This window comes from Vicugna pacos, chromosome 12 (assembly GCF_048564905.1).
Source record: "Vicugna pacos chromosome 12, VicPac4, whole genome shotgun sequence".
NCBI lineage: Eukaryota > Metazoa > Chordata > Mammalia > Artiodactyla > Camelidae > Vicugna > Vicugna pacos.
In genome coordinates, this window is record NC_132998.1 from 2,670,321 (window position 1) to 2,689,963 (window position 19,643).

At 40.3% G+C, this 19,643-nt stretch overlaps 1 protein-coding gene across 10 annotated transcripts in view; it reads left to right on the plus strand.

Moving 5' to 3' along the window:
- TAFA2 (TAFA chemokine like family member 2) overlaps positions 1 to 19,643 on the plus strand; it is a 528,067-nt gene that overhangs the window by 329,458 nt on the left and 178,966 nt on the right. The gene's annotated exons all lie outside the window — the stretch shown is intronic.

The window sequence follows — 19,643 nt, forward strand, 5'->3', positions numbered from 1 at the left end:
TCCGGGGTTGCTTTAAGTTCATACTCGGTCATCTCCCTTAAGCTCACTTCTCAACCCTTATTTCTAAATAAATTCAGTTTAGGGTAGCTCTTAAGAACAGTATGTCCTCTTTTAATATGCTTTTCAAAAAATGTTCATGCAGTGACTTGTCACCAGTGAAATACGTTATCTCTGAGATTGGTTGAGTCGCGCTTGGCTCCGTCCTCTCTGTGTCCCTGTGGCGTCTATGACTTGCCGTGGTACTACCTTTGTCCAATCACCCCCTCGTGTTTTGCTGGGTGAAGCACTTCTGTAAGGTTGAGGAAGGTACTGACTCAGGCTATCCCAGTTTTACAGAAGTCATGAAGCTATTATATCCTGTGTGTTACTAGCAACTAACTTCCTAGCTGAAGTCACTGCGTATTAATGGTGCATGTTTTTATGTGTATGTAGGCTAAAATCCCACAGAAATGTAGCAGATAAATGATGATGGACACTAAAAAATGTAAACTTCTCAGTGAGTGAGTGAGTGGTAGTAGTTACCAGTCTCTGGGAAAGCTGAATCACAGCTGTGTTTCATTTGTTCCTGTTCTACAGTGTAGCTGCAGTGAAATTACATCTTTTTTGAGTTACTATTTCTCAGCTGTTGTCCTGACTTGAAGGCTGGTGTGGACTTGTATCTCTTTTGCAATGGATTAATATCTTTTGCATTTACCTTATTGTTACAAAGACCTGTAATTCAACTGAAATCACCACCTGGAAAATACGGACTAGGTGGATGGTTGTAATACACAGTTACAGAGCTTTTTAAAGGGGAGTGTCATTTTCCCTTTGGAAAGTGCAAACACACAGTGCCTTTGTGTAGTGCTCTCAGGTGGGGGCCATGGGTTCTCAGGACAGTGGAGTTGCTAAATCTTTATTTAGGGCTTCTTTAACCTCCAGAAGAGCCTTACTGCTTCATAGGAGAAATGATAAACATGAATAGGAGATGGGATAAAGAGACACTCTGTAGTTTTGCTTTGGGTAAATTTTTGTGCCTTGTTATTGACTACTAAATTAAGTAAAAATGTAGCTAGATGGGTCTGGTCTTGCACTAGTCTTCTGGTACTGTGTGTTCCAGCTAAACTCATTCCCCCAGCCCTCCTTGACCTGCTCACTTCTTCCAATACATGGAACTCTTCCTTGCCTTTGTTATTCTGTGTCTTTAGATAGAACTTTCCCCACACTGTTTCCACTTGTCACAATTCTTTGTGTCCTTCAAGGTCCATTTTAAATATCACCTCCTATGTAAATACCTTTCGTATCTCCTTCATCAGATATGTTCCTTACTTCTCATTTGGACTCCTGAAATAATTTGTTTGTATCTCTCATGAACATGTGTATTCTTCTTTATCTACTCTTTATGTTCCTGTCTCATCCCATGATAAACATCCTGAAAATAGAGGCCATGTATTATATATATTTAAGTACCCAATCAACGAGAACTTAAGGCATGGGCACTTAATTAAGTGGAAATTATATATAGATACATACATACATAAAATCACTCCACAAGAGGCCCATCATACTAACCATTTTTTTCACAATTCACATTCACTTAAGTAAAATTCCTCATGGAAGACATAGCCTTGTGCTATTCAGAATGAAATGACATATTTAAAAATTGGTCTTGGTTCTCTGGGCTGTTTTAGCAGACCATATTTTTATATTTTCACAAAATATAAGAGGGGAAATGACCTTAAAAGTTCATCTTGGGTGCAAAACCAAAAACATTTGGCTTTTTTTTAATGGCTATATAAATAATCATATATATATATACATATATATGTATATATATAATGACTGTTTAGTCAGGGAGCCCGTTTGATGCTGAGATGTGTAAATAATTTCTCTTCAACTCTCATCTATCTCATAAGTTTTTTATAGCTTTAGTTATACAATTTTGAAGGCAATTAAAATAATCCTAAAGATTAACAAGTTGGAAAACTATTACTGAACCAAGCTTGGGTCCGCTCATCCAAAGCGGTAAAGCCAATCCACTGACACCAGGCTGCGGTGAAGAGAAGTGCAGTGTTTACTGTAAGGTGCCACACAAGGAGCCCGGGACAGCTAGTGCTCAGAAAGCTTGAACTCCCTGATGGGTTTCTGGAGAGCGTTTTTAAAGGCCAGGTGAGGGAGACGGGTCACAGGGTATGCGGATCAGCTCGTGCACAGTTCTCTGATTGGTCGATGGTGAGGTCACAGGGCAGGTTAACTTTATCAATCTTTAGGCTTCAGTAGGTCTGAGGGCTGTGTGCTCATGGTCATCAGTTAATCTCTTCCATTTGGTGAAGGTTTTAGCATCTGTAAAACAACTCAGGAAATGTGCATCAGATACTGTTACTGAGGTAGGTAATTCAGAGAGGAGCTACAGCAGAGTATATGGGGGAGGAGTCTGTCCTGGGGCGGCCCCGTAGAGTCCTCGTTGGTTACAAAACCCTGGTGCAGAGATATGAACATGTATGTGTAGAAATATTCTGTAAATAGTTGAGTGTAAGTATTGTGTTTCTGAAAGCCTTTCTGTTTCCAGTTGGCTTGTCTTCGTCAGTTCTTGGACTTTCTGTGTTGATGCCAGGAAGATGAGTATTTCAGTCCTGGAAATCTAGGGAAGACTAAATTGATTTGAGTTAATTAAAAAAAAAACTTGACCACAAGAGCAAGGAATAAAAACATAAAACCTCAGAAAGGAGCATGCAAAGCAAATTGAGGATGGAAAAAAAATGATATAAACCTTTAATAATTTAGTATTTTATTTTTTTATAGTCTTTTTTTTTTCCCACCTGAAAGTCCCTTAGCTTCTTCATCATTACCTAATACAGACAGAGAAAATAATTATCTAGTGAGAACACTGAAATGCAGATTGACAGTTTGGATGTTTTTACCTTAGAGAGTCTGTGGTGGAAAACGGGCAGCACAGATACCTGTCTTGGCTCCATCTGTTCGCCTTCCCGTCAGTCATCATCTGGATACATGGTAGCATTTGCAGAGACCTGGGACTAGTCATGTGTGCACAAAAACAGAAACAGAAAGAAGTATAGTAGTAGAGATGAGAAATATTTTCTTTGGCAGCCCATTTTCTTTACCACTTAGCCATCAGTAACACCAGGAGGAAGTCAGATTGCCACTCTCAGTTTGACCATCTTTGGTCATCACATTACTTAAGATCTTTTGCATTTTTTCTCAACTGTGTATTAGTGAAGCTATGTTTAATTTGTTTTTTCTTCTTATCAGGTAAATAACGCAGCTTATAGAAATCTGGCTGAAGCCTTAAACATTAAGATCAACCAATTTCTGTAATAGGTATAAATAGTGATTAATTTGGCAAAGCTGTTAACCAGAAATTCCAAGAATGGAGAGCTGGTTGGGGTTGGAGAGGGGGGAGCCTTTATTTGGCATTTGTTAAGACATAGCCCAGGAGATTCAGATCCAAAAAGCACTTGACTTGTGTGCTGTTTTCCACAAAATGGGGGAAGCTTATAAAGGCAAAAAACTGCAAACATACTTACATTGTCAAGAATTAGAATTGGAGCTGGCAAGTAGTAAGTGTGCCTGTTAAGGTAGGATGGGTTGGGGTTTGAAAGGATTACATAGCTGTGAAGGTTGGGTGGGGAGGGCTTTGAACTGGCAGCTGCTAGCAGATACTGTTTTGACAATGGCTGATAGTGTCCTTGAGTTTGATACAGTTCAAGGAATTCAAGTTCTCAGTGAGGCAGGAACATGTCTGAAACCATATCCACAATGGCCACCTGGCTCCATTTTGGATGCCTGAACCATAGTGAACCTCTTTTTGACTTTTAAATCATCTTAAATGTCATCAGAGGCGTGCCTTATTTGATAATCCCAGCATTTGAAACCAAGATGGTGATTATACAGTCAGGCTCCCCGGGTTGTGGCTTACGTGAAGTAGGAGAATGGTTGGAAGGCTGCTCAGAGCTGGTGATGGATGACAAAACTGGGGCAGCAGTGACAGCAGCCGCACAAGGTGACAATAAGAAGGGGATGTGGGCCTAACTCTGGTTAACACTGTTGTGTGGCCCTGAGCAAGTAGCTTAAGTTACCCAGGTCTCAGTGTTTTCTTTTGTAATGAAGAGAGGTATGAATATTTGCTGGGACCCCTTTTATTTCTAAGATTCTATGAGTTGGGGACCTGGGGGTCAGGATCAGTTTGGGGTGGAAGACAGTAGAAGGCACCTGGAGTTTATGATCCCTTACTTCAAGCTGTACAAGTAACGGTAACCCCAGCATCCAGTTTTAGGCACATTTCCTTTGGACAGTTTTTGACCACACACAGAGCCTAGCTTTTATTAGCCATTGAGAGTGCCAGGACTTTATATTAACCCCTACGTTTGTAGCTTTAGCTAAATTTCGCTTGATCGTCTGAAAAACAGTATTACAATCTCTTTCTTATGTTCAGATGTATTTTTGCATTCTTAGACTTTCAACGTTAAAGCCAGGCAGGTAGCACCTTGATATAACTCTATGGTGGGTGACAGGCCTTACCTCCCCACTGCTTATCAGCCTTCCAGGCACTCAAACAACCCAGTAGCAAAATCAAAAATCAGCTACTGCAACAGACTTAGCCCAGAGACTTCTCTACTTATTTCCAAAATAAGAAAAGCCAAACTCTGAAGTTATATTTAAGTTAGAATATCTTGGTGAACAAAATACTTTATTCTGTTGTAAAATCATAAAGTCACTTGCAGGGAGATAGTAGAAACCAGGCCACATTTTATCAGGATTTTGCTGCCCATTTTCAAATAGGTGTTCATTTTACATAATAGCAATATTCTGAAAAAAGTGAATACAATGTGTATATAATACGTACACGCATTGCATATTTAATTTTTTTATTTAACACATACTTTTTACATACCAAGCACTATTCTAAGCATCTTATAAAAGTTAACCTATTTCATGTTTATTTCAGATGTGGAACCTCGTGCCTATGCACTTGTGCCCGAATTTATGAGTTAATTGATTTAATGAAATATTTTTATTTTAAACTAATACTCCTTTCCTAGCTTTCCTGGGTGTATCTTAATATATGGCACAGGGACGCAATATGAATTACAAGTATGAATTATCTGAATAGATGTTTTATTAAGAGGAAAGAAGGTATAATAAACGTCGACACAATTACATATTACTGCCAAGATTCCCTGTGGCAGCAAATCCTATTCAGTGGGTGCCCCCACCATATAACCCTGGGGGGCAGGGGTGTCTTTGTGGATCATCCTTCAAAGGGAGCCAAAGGCGGCATTATTGACGGCCCTTCCAGAACCCAGGAATAGAAGTCGGGCACAATTTTAGCTGTGTGTATTGATTTCCTGACTTATTTTGAAATTCATAGTATATACCTCAGTGCTGTGTAGAGAAAGAAGAAAGGATAAACTCCATTTCCTCTGTGACATCGTCTTTACTTCTCTCTTCCCTTCATTACCCTTCATCTCCTTTCTCTCTGTAGTTTTTGTTTTCCTGGCAAAGTTGCCAAGGTTTTCCCGTGTGGTTTTTGACCTTTCCCTTCTTCTCTCTTCGATGGTTTCTTTAATTTTCATCTCACAACCAGTGGTCATTTGTCTAACTGGAGCCACCATATTTACACATACCTGTGCAACATTTGTTGCAGACACATGCATTAATGCTTTATTTGTTATTTTCAGTTTCTAAGGTTTTTGGTTGGGGAATAGTCCATGTTGCTGATACTTCTTCTTTTTAAAACGTCAGACTTCTTTTATTCTAACCATTTTGTTAAAAAATCTTTCTAAAACATTTATTTGTCTGTAAAAACACGTACTTTAACCTCTTCTTGGCAAGATCATTTTTGTAAGCATCACTCTTGCTCCTGTGCTCTGTGGAGCCCTTGGGGAAAATCCCCTGTGTGAGGCTGCTGCTTCCTGCACCTGATCTGCTCAGTGTGCTATTGGGGTGATGCTTTGGACTTTTTCCTTTCTGTTTGGTCTCAGTTCAGCAGGTTGTTTTCTCTAGCAGTATCCTTGTCTCAGTCCTTCCCTTTCAGCATCTAATTTTAATTCCTGATCATTTAGGGCAAAACTCTAGTCTAGGAAAAGGCAGGTGAATATGTTTGCTAAATTGTACAGCCAACAGAAGTCAGTAGGCTCCAGTTCAAGGATGATCCCACCTTGCCTGTGGAGTAATAGGGTTGTTGGCAGAGAGCTGGCTCAAAGCCTGTGTCGACTTGCCTAGCTGTATGGTACGTATTTATTCTTGGCTTTTCAATCCCCATTGACTGGCTGCCTACCGTGTACTGGTCATTGTGATAGGTTCTGGGTGCACAGCAGAGAAGCAGCAGACAGAACTACATGGAGCTGCCAACTTAGTAGGAGAAAAGTATCTGGAAACAACAAAGTTATTATTTTCAAAACAGAAATGGAACGAATCATGTATCTGATAAAGGATTGAGGTCCAGAATATATAAAAGCAGCCTATAACTCAACAACGAGAAACCAAATAATGATTAAAAAATGAGCAAAGGACTGGAATAGCTGTTTCTCCAAAGAGGACGTGCAAGTGGCTGACAAGAATATGAAAGATGTAACATTACTGATCATCAGGGGGATGCAAATCCAAACTGCAGGGAGATGTTGTCTCAGTCGTTACGATCAGCATTAGGCTACTATCGAAAAAAACAGAAAATAGTTAAGTGTTGATGACGATATGGAGAACTTGGAACCCTTGCACACTTTTAGTGGGATTGTAAGCTGCTTGGAAAACAGAGATTCCTCAAAAAAATTAAAAGTGGAACTGCCATGTGACCCAGCAGTATTGCTTCCGGGTATAAACCCAAAACAATTGAATGCAGGCTCTCTAAGAGACGACTGCACACCCATGTTCACGGTGGCACTATTCACAATAACCAAGAGACAGAAGTAACCCAGATGCCCATTAACAGATGAAAGGGCAAACAAAATGTGATGTATACATACAATGGGATGTTACTCAGACGTAAAAAGGAAGGAAATCCTGTTACGTGCTGTAATGTGAGTGAACCTCAAGGACATTATGCTAAATGAAACAGACCAGTTACTAAAAATACAAGCACTGTATGATTCCACTCACATGAGGTATCTAAAGTAGTCAAATTCATAGAAACGGAAAGTAGAATGGTGTAGTTACCAGAGGCTGAGTGGAGGCAGAAAGGGGCACTTCTTGCTTGATGGATACAAGGTGCAGAAGTTCTGAGGATCTGTTTCACAGTGATGTGAATGCACATGACTGAAGTGGCACACTCACAAGTGGAGGGCAGGAGAGTTGATGGTGTAGTTCCAGTCTGAGTCCAAAGACCTGGGAATCAGGGGAGCTGATGGCATACAGTCCATCGAAAGCTGGAAGACTGGAGACCCCAGAAGAGCTAACCTTTCAGTTCAAGTGTGAAGGCAGGAAGAGACCAATATCCTAGCTCAACCAGTCAGGCAGGGGGAGGTTTCCTCCTTCCTGTGGGAGGGTCAGTCTTTCTATGCTAGTCAGACCTTCAGCTGACAGGGTGAGGGCAACCCACGTTGGGAGGGCAGTCGGCTTTGCTTAGTCTACTCATTCAAATGTTAATCTCATTCAAAACACCCTTGTAGACACACTCGGACTAATTTTTGACCAAATATCTGTGTACCCTGTGGTACAGTCACATTGGTATAAAATTAACCATCACAAGTGCTAAGCAGTAAATGGTAGTAAAAAGAAAGGAACTACTTAAATAGGAGAATTAGAGGGGCTTAGGTGGGGAGACGAGATTCCAGGTGAGAGAGTGTTGAGCAGGACTCAGCAATAGGGAAGGGTAGTTACCCACCCTCTGCTCCCCTCTTCCTGTGGGTACAATAGAGCGTGGGCTCTAGACCTAAGATGCTACGGTGTCACTGCTGTTGGACTTGGATAAAACATACACACAGTTTTAACTAAGAATTACAATGCAGACATCCACAAACTACCACCCACATCAATAAATAGATCATTTACAACACTCTCGAAGCTCCCCATGATTACAATAAATTCTCTCTTCCCCAGGGAAAACCAGCATCCTGTCATTTGTGAAAATCACTTGCTTGCTTTTTACAATTTAAAGGTATATCATGAAACAAGATATAACTTTTGTTCTGTAGGTTTTGTGCTTTATACGAATAGAAGCATCCTGAATATACCAGTCTGTTTTTAAAGACCTTCCATGTCTCTGATGGTTTTATTTGCCTTATTTTCAAGGTCTTCTGGGTGTCTCACTAAGGACCCCATATGCTTCTATGGACAACATTTACCTCTCGTTGATTTCTCTGACTTCTAGATTCGTAAATTTGTATTTAGACGTCTTTTTCATTAAGGTTCCACTTGCTTCAGATCTCAAAATATAAGCGACTGCCTGGATTTTGATCTTGGCTTTGATGCTTATTAGCTGTGTAACATTGGACAAGTTACTTATCTTCTTTGCTCTGTGGGATGGGGATAATAATAGAACCCATTTTCTGGCCTGTGAAGATGGAAAAAGTTCATATATGTAAAGTGTTTACCACAGTGTCTGCCAAACGACACTCAATAGCTGTTAAAGGTTACTGTAACAATGATGAAGGGTTTTGTGCAGGTTAAATTTAAAAATGCCTACTGGCACATAATAGGTATTTGGTCATTCTTGGTTTCATTTCTCTGTTTTCTCTTCTTTCAGATGATGTGGCTACTTTCCAGATGTTTGTGCTTTTTATAAGTCTGACAGCTGGTTAAATGGGCGTTTCCCCAAAGTCTGCTTGTATATATCCTTACATACTTGTACTACCATCATGTTCTGTGCACTCTTTTATTCAACAAGTATTTTTGACGTTTATCTTACCATGTAGCCGAACTTGTACTAAGCTCTTGAGACTCAAAAATGGATGGTATCTTCGCTCTGAAGTGGGGAAATCTTCTAGAACACACAGACGTGTGAAGCATAATACACCAGTGCTGTCATCTCTCTACCAAGGAGACGGGGAGAACCTTGACTTTCACGGATCGGAAAATTCATCATCTCAGAGCATATTATTACTGGGGCAGAATTTTGAAGGATAGGTGGAAATTGACTTGGTAAACTAAGGTGTGGCTTTCCATGGACAACATGGGAAGAGTACATGCAAATTTCCAAACAGGAAGCATCACGTGGTACCCTAGTACATCACTGCTTTTCAGTTGTTATAGAGAAACTTGCAATGAAATAGGTGACCAAGTTCTTAATTTTGGCAAGACCTAATTTTGCCGACAACATGAATCTAGTAGACCAGTACTGTCCAATAAAATATAATCTGAACCAATATGTAGTTAGAAATTTTCTAGTAACCACATTAAAAAAGTAATGTATAGTTGGAATTAATTTTAATAGTATTTTATTTATGCAATATATAATATAAAATATATTTTAACATGTAATCAATATAAAATTATTAATAATGTATTTTAAACTCTTTTTTGGTAGTAAGTCTTCAGAATTTGGTTGTGGTTTACAGTTACAGCATATCCAGTTCAGATTCTAAATTTTCGTGGAAAATACTTGATCTGCATTTCAGTTTTATAAAATTGCAGTTAAAAATAGATTCATGTACTCATGTTGTTCAAAACATACATAAACATTTAAAAATAGCTGAATTAGGTGTATGTATTAAAATTAAAATTTAAGTTAATTATGTGAGATTAAAATTTAAAATTCAGTTCCTAACTCACACGAGTTATATTTCAAGTATTCAGGAGTCATAGATGGCTGGTGGCTCCCATCTGGAACAACCTGGTTTAAACTATATTTCCCTTAAATAAATGAATACCATTCTCCCTAATGTAGCTAAATGGTAAACTCACAACTGTAGCATTCCAGCAGCTTCAAGAAGTAGTTTATCTATTTGACTTCTTTTTCACACTTTTCTTCTGAAGTTACTATAATAGCCACCATTTATTGAGGTGGCTTCCATATGTCTATAGCCAAAGATCAGTTCTCAGTTCTCTTATTTGACCTCTGAGCAGTATGTGAAGCAGTGATGTTTTCCTTCTTCTGGACCTGTTTCCCTGGAACTCATGCCATCGCACATTCCTAGCTTTGCTTTAGCCGCATTGTCTGGTCCTTCTCAGTTTCCTTTGCTGCTGCTGCATTTTACTGACCTCTCAATGTTGAAAGGCTTCAGATCTCAGTCTTGGACTTTTTTTAATCATGCATTCTTTGATGATCCTATCCATTCTCATAACTTTAAATATAAACATGTTGATGGCTCCCAAATTTGAATCTGTAGCCCAGACTTTGTACTGAACTCCAAACTCATATATCTACTCTCCTGTCTAGTGAGTCCAATATACAGTTGACTCTTGAACAACATGGTTTTAAAATGTGTGGGCGCACTTATATGCAGAATTTTTTCACTAAATACATACTTCAGGACTACATGATCTGAGGCTGGTTGAATCCATGGGTGCAGAGCCACAGACACACAGGACCAACTATTTCAACTGCATGGAGGGTCAGCACTCCTAAACCCCGTTATTCAAGGTCACATGTAATGTATCTAAAATTGATTCCTGATTTCCCACCAAACAAGTTCTGTGTGTCTTCCCCATCTTGGTTTAATGGTAACTATCTGTAGAGTCATTCTTGCCTCCTCTCTTTCTCTTACACCCTCTAAACAAATCCATCAGTAAGTTCTGTTGGCTTTACTTTTGAAAAGACATCTAAAGTCTAACCTCAACACTGTTTTTTCCCTGCTGCTATCCTAGTTTAAGCCACCTCATTCTCATCTGGATAATTACAACAGCATGCTAACTATACCCCGACCCTTAACCACTTCAGTCTCTTCTCAGTCACTTTGTACAAAACATCAATGACTTCCCATATCTGAATGGACGCCAAATGGTCTCATACTTCCACTTGCCTCTCTGACCTGACCTCCTCCCCCAGAGCCCCCTCCTGGGCTTGTTGACCTCTGGGCTCTTCCAGGAACATGAGCCAAGCTCCTGTCTCAAGGCCTTTGCACTTATTGTTCCCTTGGCCACGTTTCCTCTTCATATTGTACAACTCATTTGCTCACCTCTTCGGACCTTTACTCCAGTGTCACCTTTTCAGAAAGACCTTCTCTGACCAGCAGGCCCATTGCTAGCTTAACGTATGTGTCAGTAACAAAATGGCGCCCACCCTGGGGACACGGCTCTGCAGTTCACAGGGGGGTGAGCAGGTGGGCTGCTGGGCTGCTGCGCTGAGAGACACCTGCAGCACGTTGTAACCCCTGTGATGGTCATCTCTTGAGCAAGCCGTCTGGAGTCAGTTTGGGGTAAATAAAAAGCCCTCTGCCTCTAGGTGGTTGGCAGCCCCGCTAGCCTCCTCAGCCAAGCGCCCTGGTGTAGTGCCCAAAAGGTCCAGTGTCACACTGAGGCCCTGCTGACCACTTCTCCCACCCCCATGACGCCTCTCCCTACCCCTCTTCTCACTTTGTTTTTCTCCATTGCATCTCCCACCATCCAGGAAATGCCAATGTGGAGCCAGTGTTCAAAGGTATGAAGAATTTCAGGATGACACCCGCACAGGACTAGACCAAGTATGGGTCCTTCTGATCTCAGGGCCTCATGTGATGGCACAGCTCCTGTGCCCAGGGAAGCTGGCCCTGCCATCGTCTAGGGGATTACGGATTTCAGTTCATTGTCTGTTCTTCCCATGCTCGAATGCAGACTCAGCTGGGGCCTAGGAGTTTTCTGTTCTGTCTGTAGCAGCCGGAACAGATTCTTTGTTGCATAAACGAATGTGCTAAGCGTGGAGTATAGGCTTTAAATGTATTATCTCTAAATAAGACAAATGAGAAAGCTGAGGAAGACTGAACACTGTTCAGTCTGTTGTCGTGTGTGTGTGGCGGGGGGCAGGTGAGCTGTTGCACTTAGACAGGAAGAGATACTGAGGCTCGGTGGAATTCAGTGACTGCCCTGAGAGTGAACGTGTCAGGGCCAGAGCGTTGCTCTTTTTCTCCGGGTCCTACTTCAGGCAACAGTTTGTTTCTGGTTATTCTGCTTTGAGTGGGTGAAGATAGCAGTCCCACCACAGAGGCAGCCGACTAATGTGTTTCACTACTTCTCTCCTCTCACCTGAAACTGCCCTTGATAATAACATTACATGCTTTTATGTAGCTCATAAATTATCCCATGTGCTCCGCAAAAAAGTCTCTGAAATAGACAGAAATCACACTTTTTCCTACTTTATAGATGTGAAATTTGAAATCCAAATTGGCTAAGATTATGCAACTTAGTGAGGAGTGGGGCTGCCGGATCCCAAGCTTTTAAAAGTCTGTGTTTCTCTTTGGGTTTTGTTCAAAAGTTGATCATTTCAAAAAAATGATTTTTAAAATGTATTGCAGAGTTTTTTGGATAAATGTTTATAGTTTCTCTATTTCTAGGTAATGAATATGCTGAAGAATGTCATATTCTTTTTCTTAAAGCTGTGATCTTTGTTAAGCCTGTGTAAATCGCATGATGAAAGCTTGTGTCTATCAAGAACTAGTTTTCTGATACATTGGATGGAATTTAAAATTGGTGTGGTGTGGCACCTCAGGTGTTTGACAAGGTGTTTATAAATTTATAAATAGCTAGATGAATTATTTCATTGATTCAGGTATTAAACAGCAATTTGATCTGGTGGCTTTTGATAAATTAGAACATGCTGAAGTTTTCTGGAGGACTATGATATAGGCAGTTTTTATGATGAATTTCTCTCAATTGAGAAACAGATTGTATTTCTGGGAAAGGTAGCCTGAAATATTTCTTAGCATTTTGGGACTTGGTTTTCTTGGCATTCACTATTGAATAATTATTTCTGGATAATGTTGTCAGAAACCAGACTTTCTAAAAACAAAACACACTCTGACAGAGCTAACACTTTTCAGCGTTAGGAATATTAGTACTTTGCATTCAGTGCTTTGCAGTTCTGGTTCTCATGCTGATTCAAGTGATGGTGCTGTAGGGTCAATAATTAGTTATTTCATGTAAGGTTTCATGACAGGCTTAGTTGATGTTTATAAATTCAGCCAAGTGGGCTCATTTGTTCATAAATATTTCCTGATCTGAGACGCATAGGTGTTCTTCATTTTATAAATATATCCCCCCTCAAACGTGGGCGTACATAAACAGAGTCACACATTAAATGTGGTAAGGAAGTGGTTATTTAAATAAATTCTTCCAAGAAGTGGAGACTCTTTGCAAAATCAGCCTCTTTATATAGATTTTGGGCTGGATATACTTCTTTCTTTCCCAAGTTGGTCATTGGATCCACTACGGTCAAGAGCAACCCCACAGCACGTTCTCCCCGGAGAAACTCCCTCAGTTCCCATATGTGCAACATAGCTTCTGCAATACAGACAAGTATCTCTGTCACGTGTTACAAACAGAATGAAGACATGTCTAGAGGAGTTGAGGGCAGTTTTTCTCTGCTTAGAGGCAGGGTTTTCCCAGGCAAACGGGTGTCTTGTTGGTATGTAGTTCATGGTCCCAGGGGCTGACATATAGCACATTTCAGAGTTCAGTCTAGGATGATAAAGAAGTACAGGATAGGGGCTTATCACCATACCACCATTTTGTTCCCTTCTGAGGCGCTCAGTGTGATGTTAGTTGGTGTTTATGCTGAACATTAATTGCTTGTGAGACATTTGCTTGCCACCGGTACTTACTTTAATTAGTGTCATCATGGGGGTGAGGGTCAGGCTTTGTTCCTTGAGTCTGAGTCTCTGAGCTCTTGTGAATGGAGTTTTGTGACCTTGGCTCCTTGTCAGACAGGAGGTGCTGGCCTTCTCTCTCTGATGGGTATACTATTACCTAAGCCCACTCCAGGGGTTTCTGGTCAAGGGAGTCCTGGGGAACAGTGTTTGCCTGCCAGTCTTGGGCTATGCAGCTACAGAATTTACGGTAGTGAGTACATATGGATTGACTTGGGTCCCAAGGATTTCTTTGACTTTTAGGTTTTGAAATATGTTGTATAAACTAGAGGAAACTATTGCATCTAGAATACATAATGAAAATGAGCCTTGAGCAGTTCTTAGCTGTCTGACTTTGGAAAAGTTACTTAACCTTCCCTAAGTCAAATTAGACGCTAATTTCTTTGGCAGAACCTTGACTCAAATCAAGGGTTTTCTCCTTGCTGTTTGTACCATTCAAAAGGGTTACTTTTCTGTTAAATAATATCCATGTTGCAGGGTTTTGATGAGATTTAGATGTACTCTGTGCATATGCTTAGCTCAGTGCCCAGCCTATCAAGTGTTCAGTAAAATGTAATTGTTACTGTTCTTACTATATCTGTTTCTATTACAACTGCTGTTCTATTACAACAGCTGCTCCTGTTACATTATTTTGAACAGTTCATACCAGTAAACAGGTGACATATTTTTAAGCCCCTGGGTTAAAGTTCTGAGCCAAAAACTTTGTGTATATTATTTTATTTGAGCCTCATAACAAACTAATGAGGCAGTTATTAGCTACCTATTAACATAAATGTAGAGACTATAGCTCAGAGCTGTTAAGAATATTTTTGTTAGGAATCTTTAAGAAGCTCACAGAGAAAAAAATGTGACAATGAATATTTATACATATATGTTCATATATAACTGAAAAATTATGCTCTATACTGGAATTTGACAGAAAATTGTAAAATGACTATAACTCAATAAAAAATGTTAAAAAAAAAGAATCTTTAAGAGATTGAACCAGGATTTGAGCTCAGTCTGTTTGATCCCCAATTCTGTGTTCCTTCCTTCATGCCGTGAAGCATCAGAAATAAATCTAGAAATGAAGCAAATGTGGGTCAGCACACAAGACTCCATCCTGCATCGGCACAAGTATCCCCTTTCCCTTGACCTCCCTAGATCTTTTTCACTATGAAAGAGTAGTTCTGGAAACCTGATTTTAAGCTCAGCTGGGCAAATCTAATTTATAGCCACTTCCGTGGTTGCCTTTAACCTTACTTAGCTTTCATAGCTCCTTAGTCCCAGGAGATAGCAGCTTGTAGCCTAGGGAAGCCTACATCTAACATTTGACTTGATGGCTCCATGATGCAGCAAAAAAGTGTACCACACAGAATAATTTCCAGTGGACTGCTATAAAATATTAAGGAATCAACTCTCTATCAGGAAGAGGAAGGATATGGGAAGGTTAATGGAGCCACTTGGGTGCAAAAAATCTAGAGCCTTACAGAATAGAAGTGTTTGGGAGCTATTCTGGGGCATTAAAAGGCTGTGCGGTATCTTTCTTCTCCTTGCTGGACCATCATCTGATTTTTACTTTTCACCTCTCTAGCTACTTCATTTCTCAGCTTCAGAAAGCATCTGTTATTAGCACTCTCACTAAAGGGTCACTACCTTAAAGTTTGCTTTCAAAACTTGAGCACAAGCAGAAAAGGAAATGATATTGCATCATGTGTGTCTCACCTCCTTGTCTTTTGCTGTAAAGGACCCCATCATTGAGGGAGTTGGTGATACAGGAGCAAAAACTGCCACCCCAAATGTCTCTTTGGCCTGTAGATTATTTTGAACTGAAGACAATCAAGGCCCAGAAGACTCAGGAAGAAACTTTGACCTTCCCCCTAACTGCCTAAAAGAATTTAGATGGAGGACCTGGTCCCAGGATAAAGCTATCACCAGAGACATCTGCCAAGATATGGACTAGTGTGGTGGGGGACACTCAGATCAGAGTCCACTCTGTGTCCCAGTGTCTCTGGAAGACCCAGCAAACATTTATTTGCCAAACATTTGCTTTTCCATCTTCACTTCAGTTGCCTTCCTCCACTTGGAAGTCCCAAACCACTACCCCTAACATTCTCTTTTGTCTTTAACAGAAGCTGGTATTTAAGGTGAAGGGTTTGTCCGCTTTGATGAGTTACTTAGTTTTCCTGGGTCTCTTCCACGTATACGTGTTACTAACCTTTTGTTTGATTTTCTCTTGTCAAGCTGTCTTGGGTCAATTTAATTCTTAGACCAGCCAGAAGAACCCAGAAGAGTAGAGGAAAATTTATTCCTCCCCAACAGTGGACTGCATTTGTGGTGGCCCTTCAAAGACCATTCCCCAAATAGGAAAGTCTACAAACTGCTTTTCCCCCTTAAAAATACACTTGGGTGCTTTTTGTGTATGTACACTAACAGTATACATTTTTCTGCTGCTTTGGATAAGGATATTAGTTTTCTGGTAACAAAATTTAATTTGAAATGAGTCAGTGATTTATAATGTTATTTGAAGTAGCTGAGGTGAAAAAAGTTATGAGGTGAGGGAGGAAATTTATGCTTTGGTATAATATTTGCTAGGAATGAAAACACTGGTGAAGCAGAATTATCTTCAGATACATTTTTGTAGGCAAGCAAGAGCCCTATATACAGAATTTTGATGATCTATAGAACCTTCCTGGCACCACTCTGATGCAAAAATTAGTTTGCTAGATACTATTTTTTGTGTTTCAGTAGATTTCCCAAAGAAGATAATTCATCTGATAAAGTTGCTATATAAGCCCGCCGTGCATTTTATTTATTTATTTATTTAATTGCTGTCTAGTCAGTTATAATCTGTCAATTTCTGGTGTATGGCATAATGTCCCAGTCATGTGTATATATACATATATTCATTTTCATATTCTTTTTTATTAAAAGTTATGACAAGATATTGAATATAGTTCCCTGTGCTATACAGAAGAAATTTATTTTTTACCTATTTTTATATACAGTGATTATCATTTATAAATCTCAAACTCCCAAATTTATCCCTTCCCAACCCCTTTCCCCAGTGACCATAAATTGTTTACTATGTCTGAGAGTCTATTTCTGTTTTGTAGATCACTTCACTAGTGTCCTTCCCCATGCATTTTAAAACACAAGCCTTTGTAACATTACAAAATGACAGTGACCAACAGGGATACATACAGTTAGAGTTAAACAGCACCTTCCATACTGAAGATTAAAATCACTCATTTCTCTTTAAAAGTTTTTGAAACTGCTGGGAGAAGCAGAGCAGATCCAAGATTTTATGTGTTGTGTAGAGTTTCACAGAAGGCCATGGGTAAGCTGCAGCAATAATTACGGGGTAGGAGTGTAGATTCCTCGTTCGTGGCCTTCATATAATAAGCTTATTATAGAAAAGCATTAAAAGGTATCCAATTTCACAGCAGCTGGACAGTGCTAAGTGCTCACTGGCAGAAGATCAGGCATTGTGCTTTCTTTGTTACATTGATTTGAATTGGAGAACTGCAACATTACATCTAAAGGAATAAATTGGGAATTCAAAATTTGTACCTCTTGGGGAATGATGGAAATGTTAACTATCTTGATTGTGCTGTGGCTTCCCTGGTATATACATCTATCAAAATTCATCAAATTGTATATCTGAAAAATGTATAGTTTAACTGTACAGGAATCATACCACAATAAAGGTGTTAAAATATATTAATTAATTTAAGTATTTTTATGTGTCAGATGGACCAGGGTATCCGAGGTTTCCAACCTAACGTAGGCATATAGTGTGCACATTAATTTTGGTGTACTCATAGCAGGGATTAATTATGGGTGCTGAAAGGTAACACATGGAATGGGTCAGGGTTTCCAGTAATCCTAGAATTGAAAAAAAAAATGGTAATACAGTTAATCACGGACTGCCTTTCGAAAAACTCTGGCTATTTGTGATAATGATGAAACTGATGGTGGCATGAGGAAACGAACATGTTGAATAGCATGATTCCTTTAGCTCTTTTGACATGTAGTAAAAGGAAGTAAATGCCCTCTCATCTGTCTGTCTAGTCTTTCATTATATCGAACCAACTAACTCTCGCCAGGCCTAAGTGGGAGACAGGTTTTCACTGTATTCGTTAAGAGGTTGGCACCAAATTGCTTCTGCCACGGAATCCTCTAGGATTTAACGTCAAGGCCGTCAAGGGAAGTGCTGCTCCCAGGTGGACCGTTGTGCCTCATGGCACCTGGCAAACTGGATTACAGACAATGCTGTTCAGGGGCGTTCGTTACTCCCCGCCTCATGCAGAGAGCTCTAATGGGAAACCGAAAATTCTAGAAATACGTTCCAAGGCCTCGAGGAACATAAATCTGGTTGAGAAAATAGGTCTTTTGGCGAAACCCACTGAATCTAACATCCTGGAATAAAATAAAGTCCTAAAATATTGAATATGTAAATGGTTGGCTGTATGAGATGGAAACAGCACAGAGCATGATGAGTAGGCTCAGGGACTTCGTATCTAGCGGCTCGAATATTGGTTTTGCCCCCGATTGGGTATGAGGTTTCAATTTTCTTGTCTGAAAAATAGAGCGAATAATAGTGTTTAGACTCTGAGGGGTGCTGTGAGGAGGAACGCGATAAACCACGTGACTGCCTGGCATGCGGCCTCCCGTGTGCTGAGTGCTCAGTGTGCGTTTCCTGCTATTGCTGAAGAGCCTTCTTCTGAACTGAGTTTAGCTCTCAAGGCTTCATTTTCACTTGTCAGTTTAAGGCTATTCAGTCACTTCTGGTTTAAAAGTTAAGTCCCGTTTGGGAATATTCAGACTTAAGGTTCTGTCCCTTTCTCTCCCTGCTTTTCCCAAGTCTGATCCGAAGAGGCTTTGGGGTTGTTTTGGCATCAGGCAAGTATCACGTGGTCTGTATTGCGTTTCACTTGCCATTTGCTGCTGCTGTGTTGCTATATTGTCTGTTCTCTCCATGTGGAAGTTGTTTGGTGATTGGTCCAGGGAGATTGGTGGGCTTCCTCTGATGGCTTGGCCCCATCTGGGCTCTTGATACTGAATCGCCCATCCAGTTCTATTGGCCTGTTGACTCCACAGCCCTTGCAAACTGTGCTTGATTAGATTATGTTTATTATTACGATTACGAGTGTTTCTACATCTTCCTGAAGAGTAGCTAGAGGTTAGGCTAACACAAACCCAGTAAGGGTGCTAAGGGGCAGTCTGTGTGACTCTTTATCTCTTCAGGGCCGTGATGGCCAGTGGGCAGCTGGTGATATATCTGTAAAAAAACAAAAAACAGAAAACAAAAAAAAACTTACAGTTGACCTTTGAACAACAGGGGTTTGAACTATGCGGGTCCATGTATACGTGGATTTTTTCAGTGGTAAATACTGTAGTACTACACGATCTGATCTGCAGTTGGTGGAATTTGTGAATGCGGAATCACAGACCTGGAGGGCTGACCAGGTTCTACCTGGATTTTTGACTGCGTGGAGGATTGGTGCCCCTAATCCCCACGTTGTTCAAGGGTCAGCTTGATTACCAATTGCTGTAGGCACCTCAAGTGCCCTGTTTCCAAATTCCATGTTCTTTTTGCTGCTTCCATTACCACCTCAATTTTTAAAGAAGATATAATTTTCCTACTACATTTTACTTTATGTTTTAAAGGGAGAGCTCACATTCCACCAACAGGAGGGCTAAGAGCACTCCATTGCTCTGGACCTCCTTGGCTCCATCCAAAAGGTCAAAAGAGCACCTTTGATTCTTTTTCCATTTTTCCCAAGCATTCTCAGCCTCACTATTACATTTTGCCCTGAGCCCATTAGGACTAGCTTCATTTGCCCTTTATTCCTTTAAAGTTATTCTCCACAAAAAACTCCAACCTTCTCCCAGTGCTGATTCCCACTAGGGTTGCCTGTCTCCTGTCCTGTCTCCTCTCACCCTTCC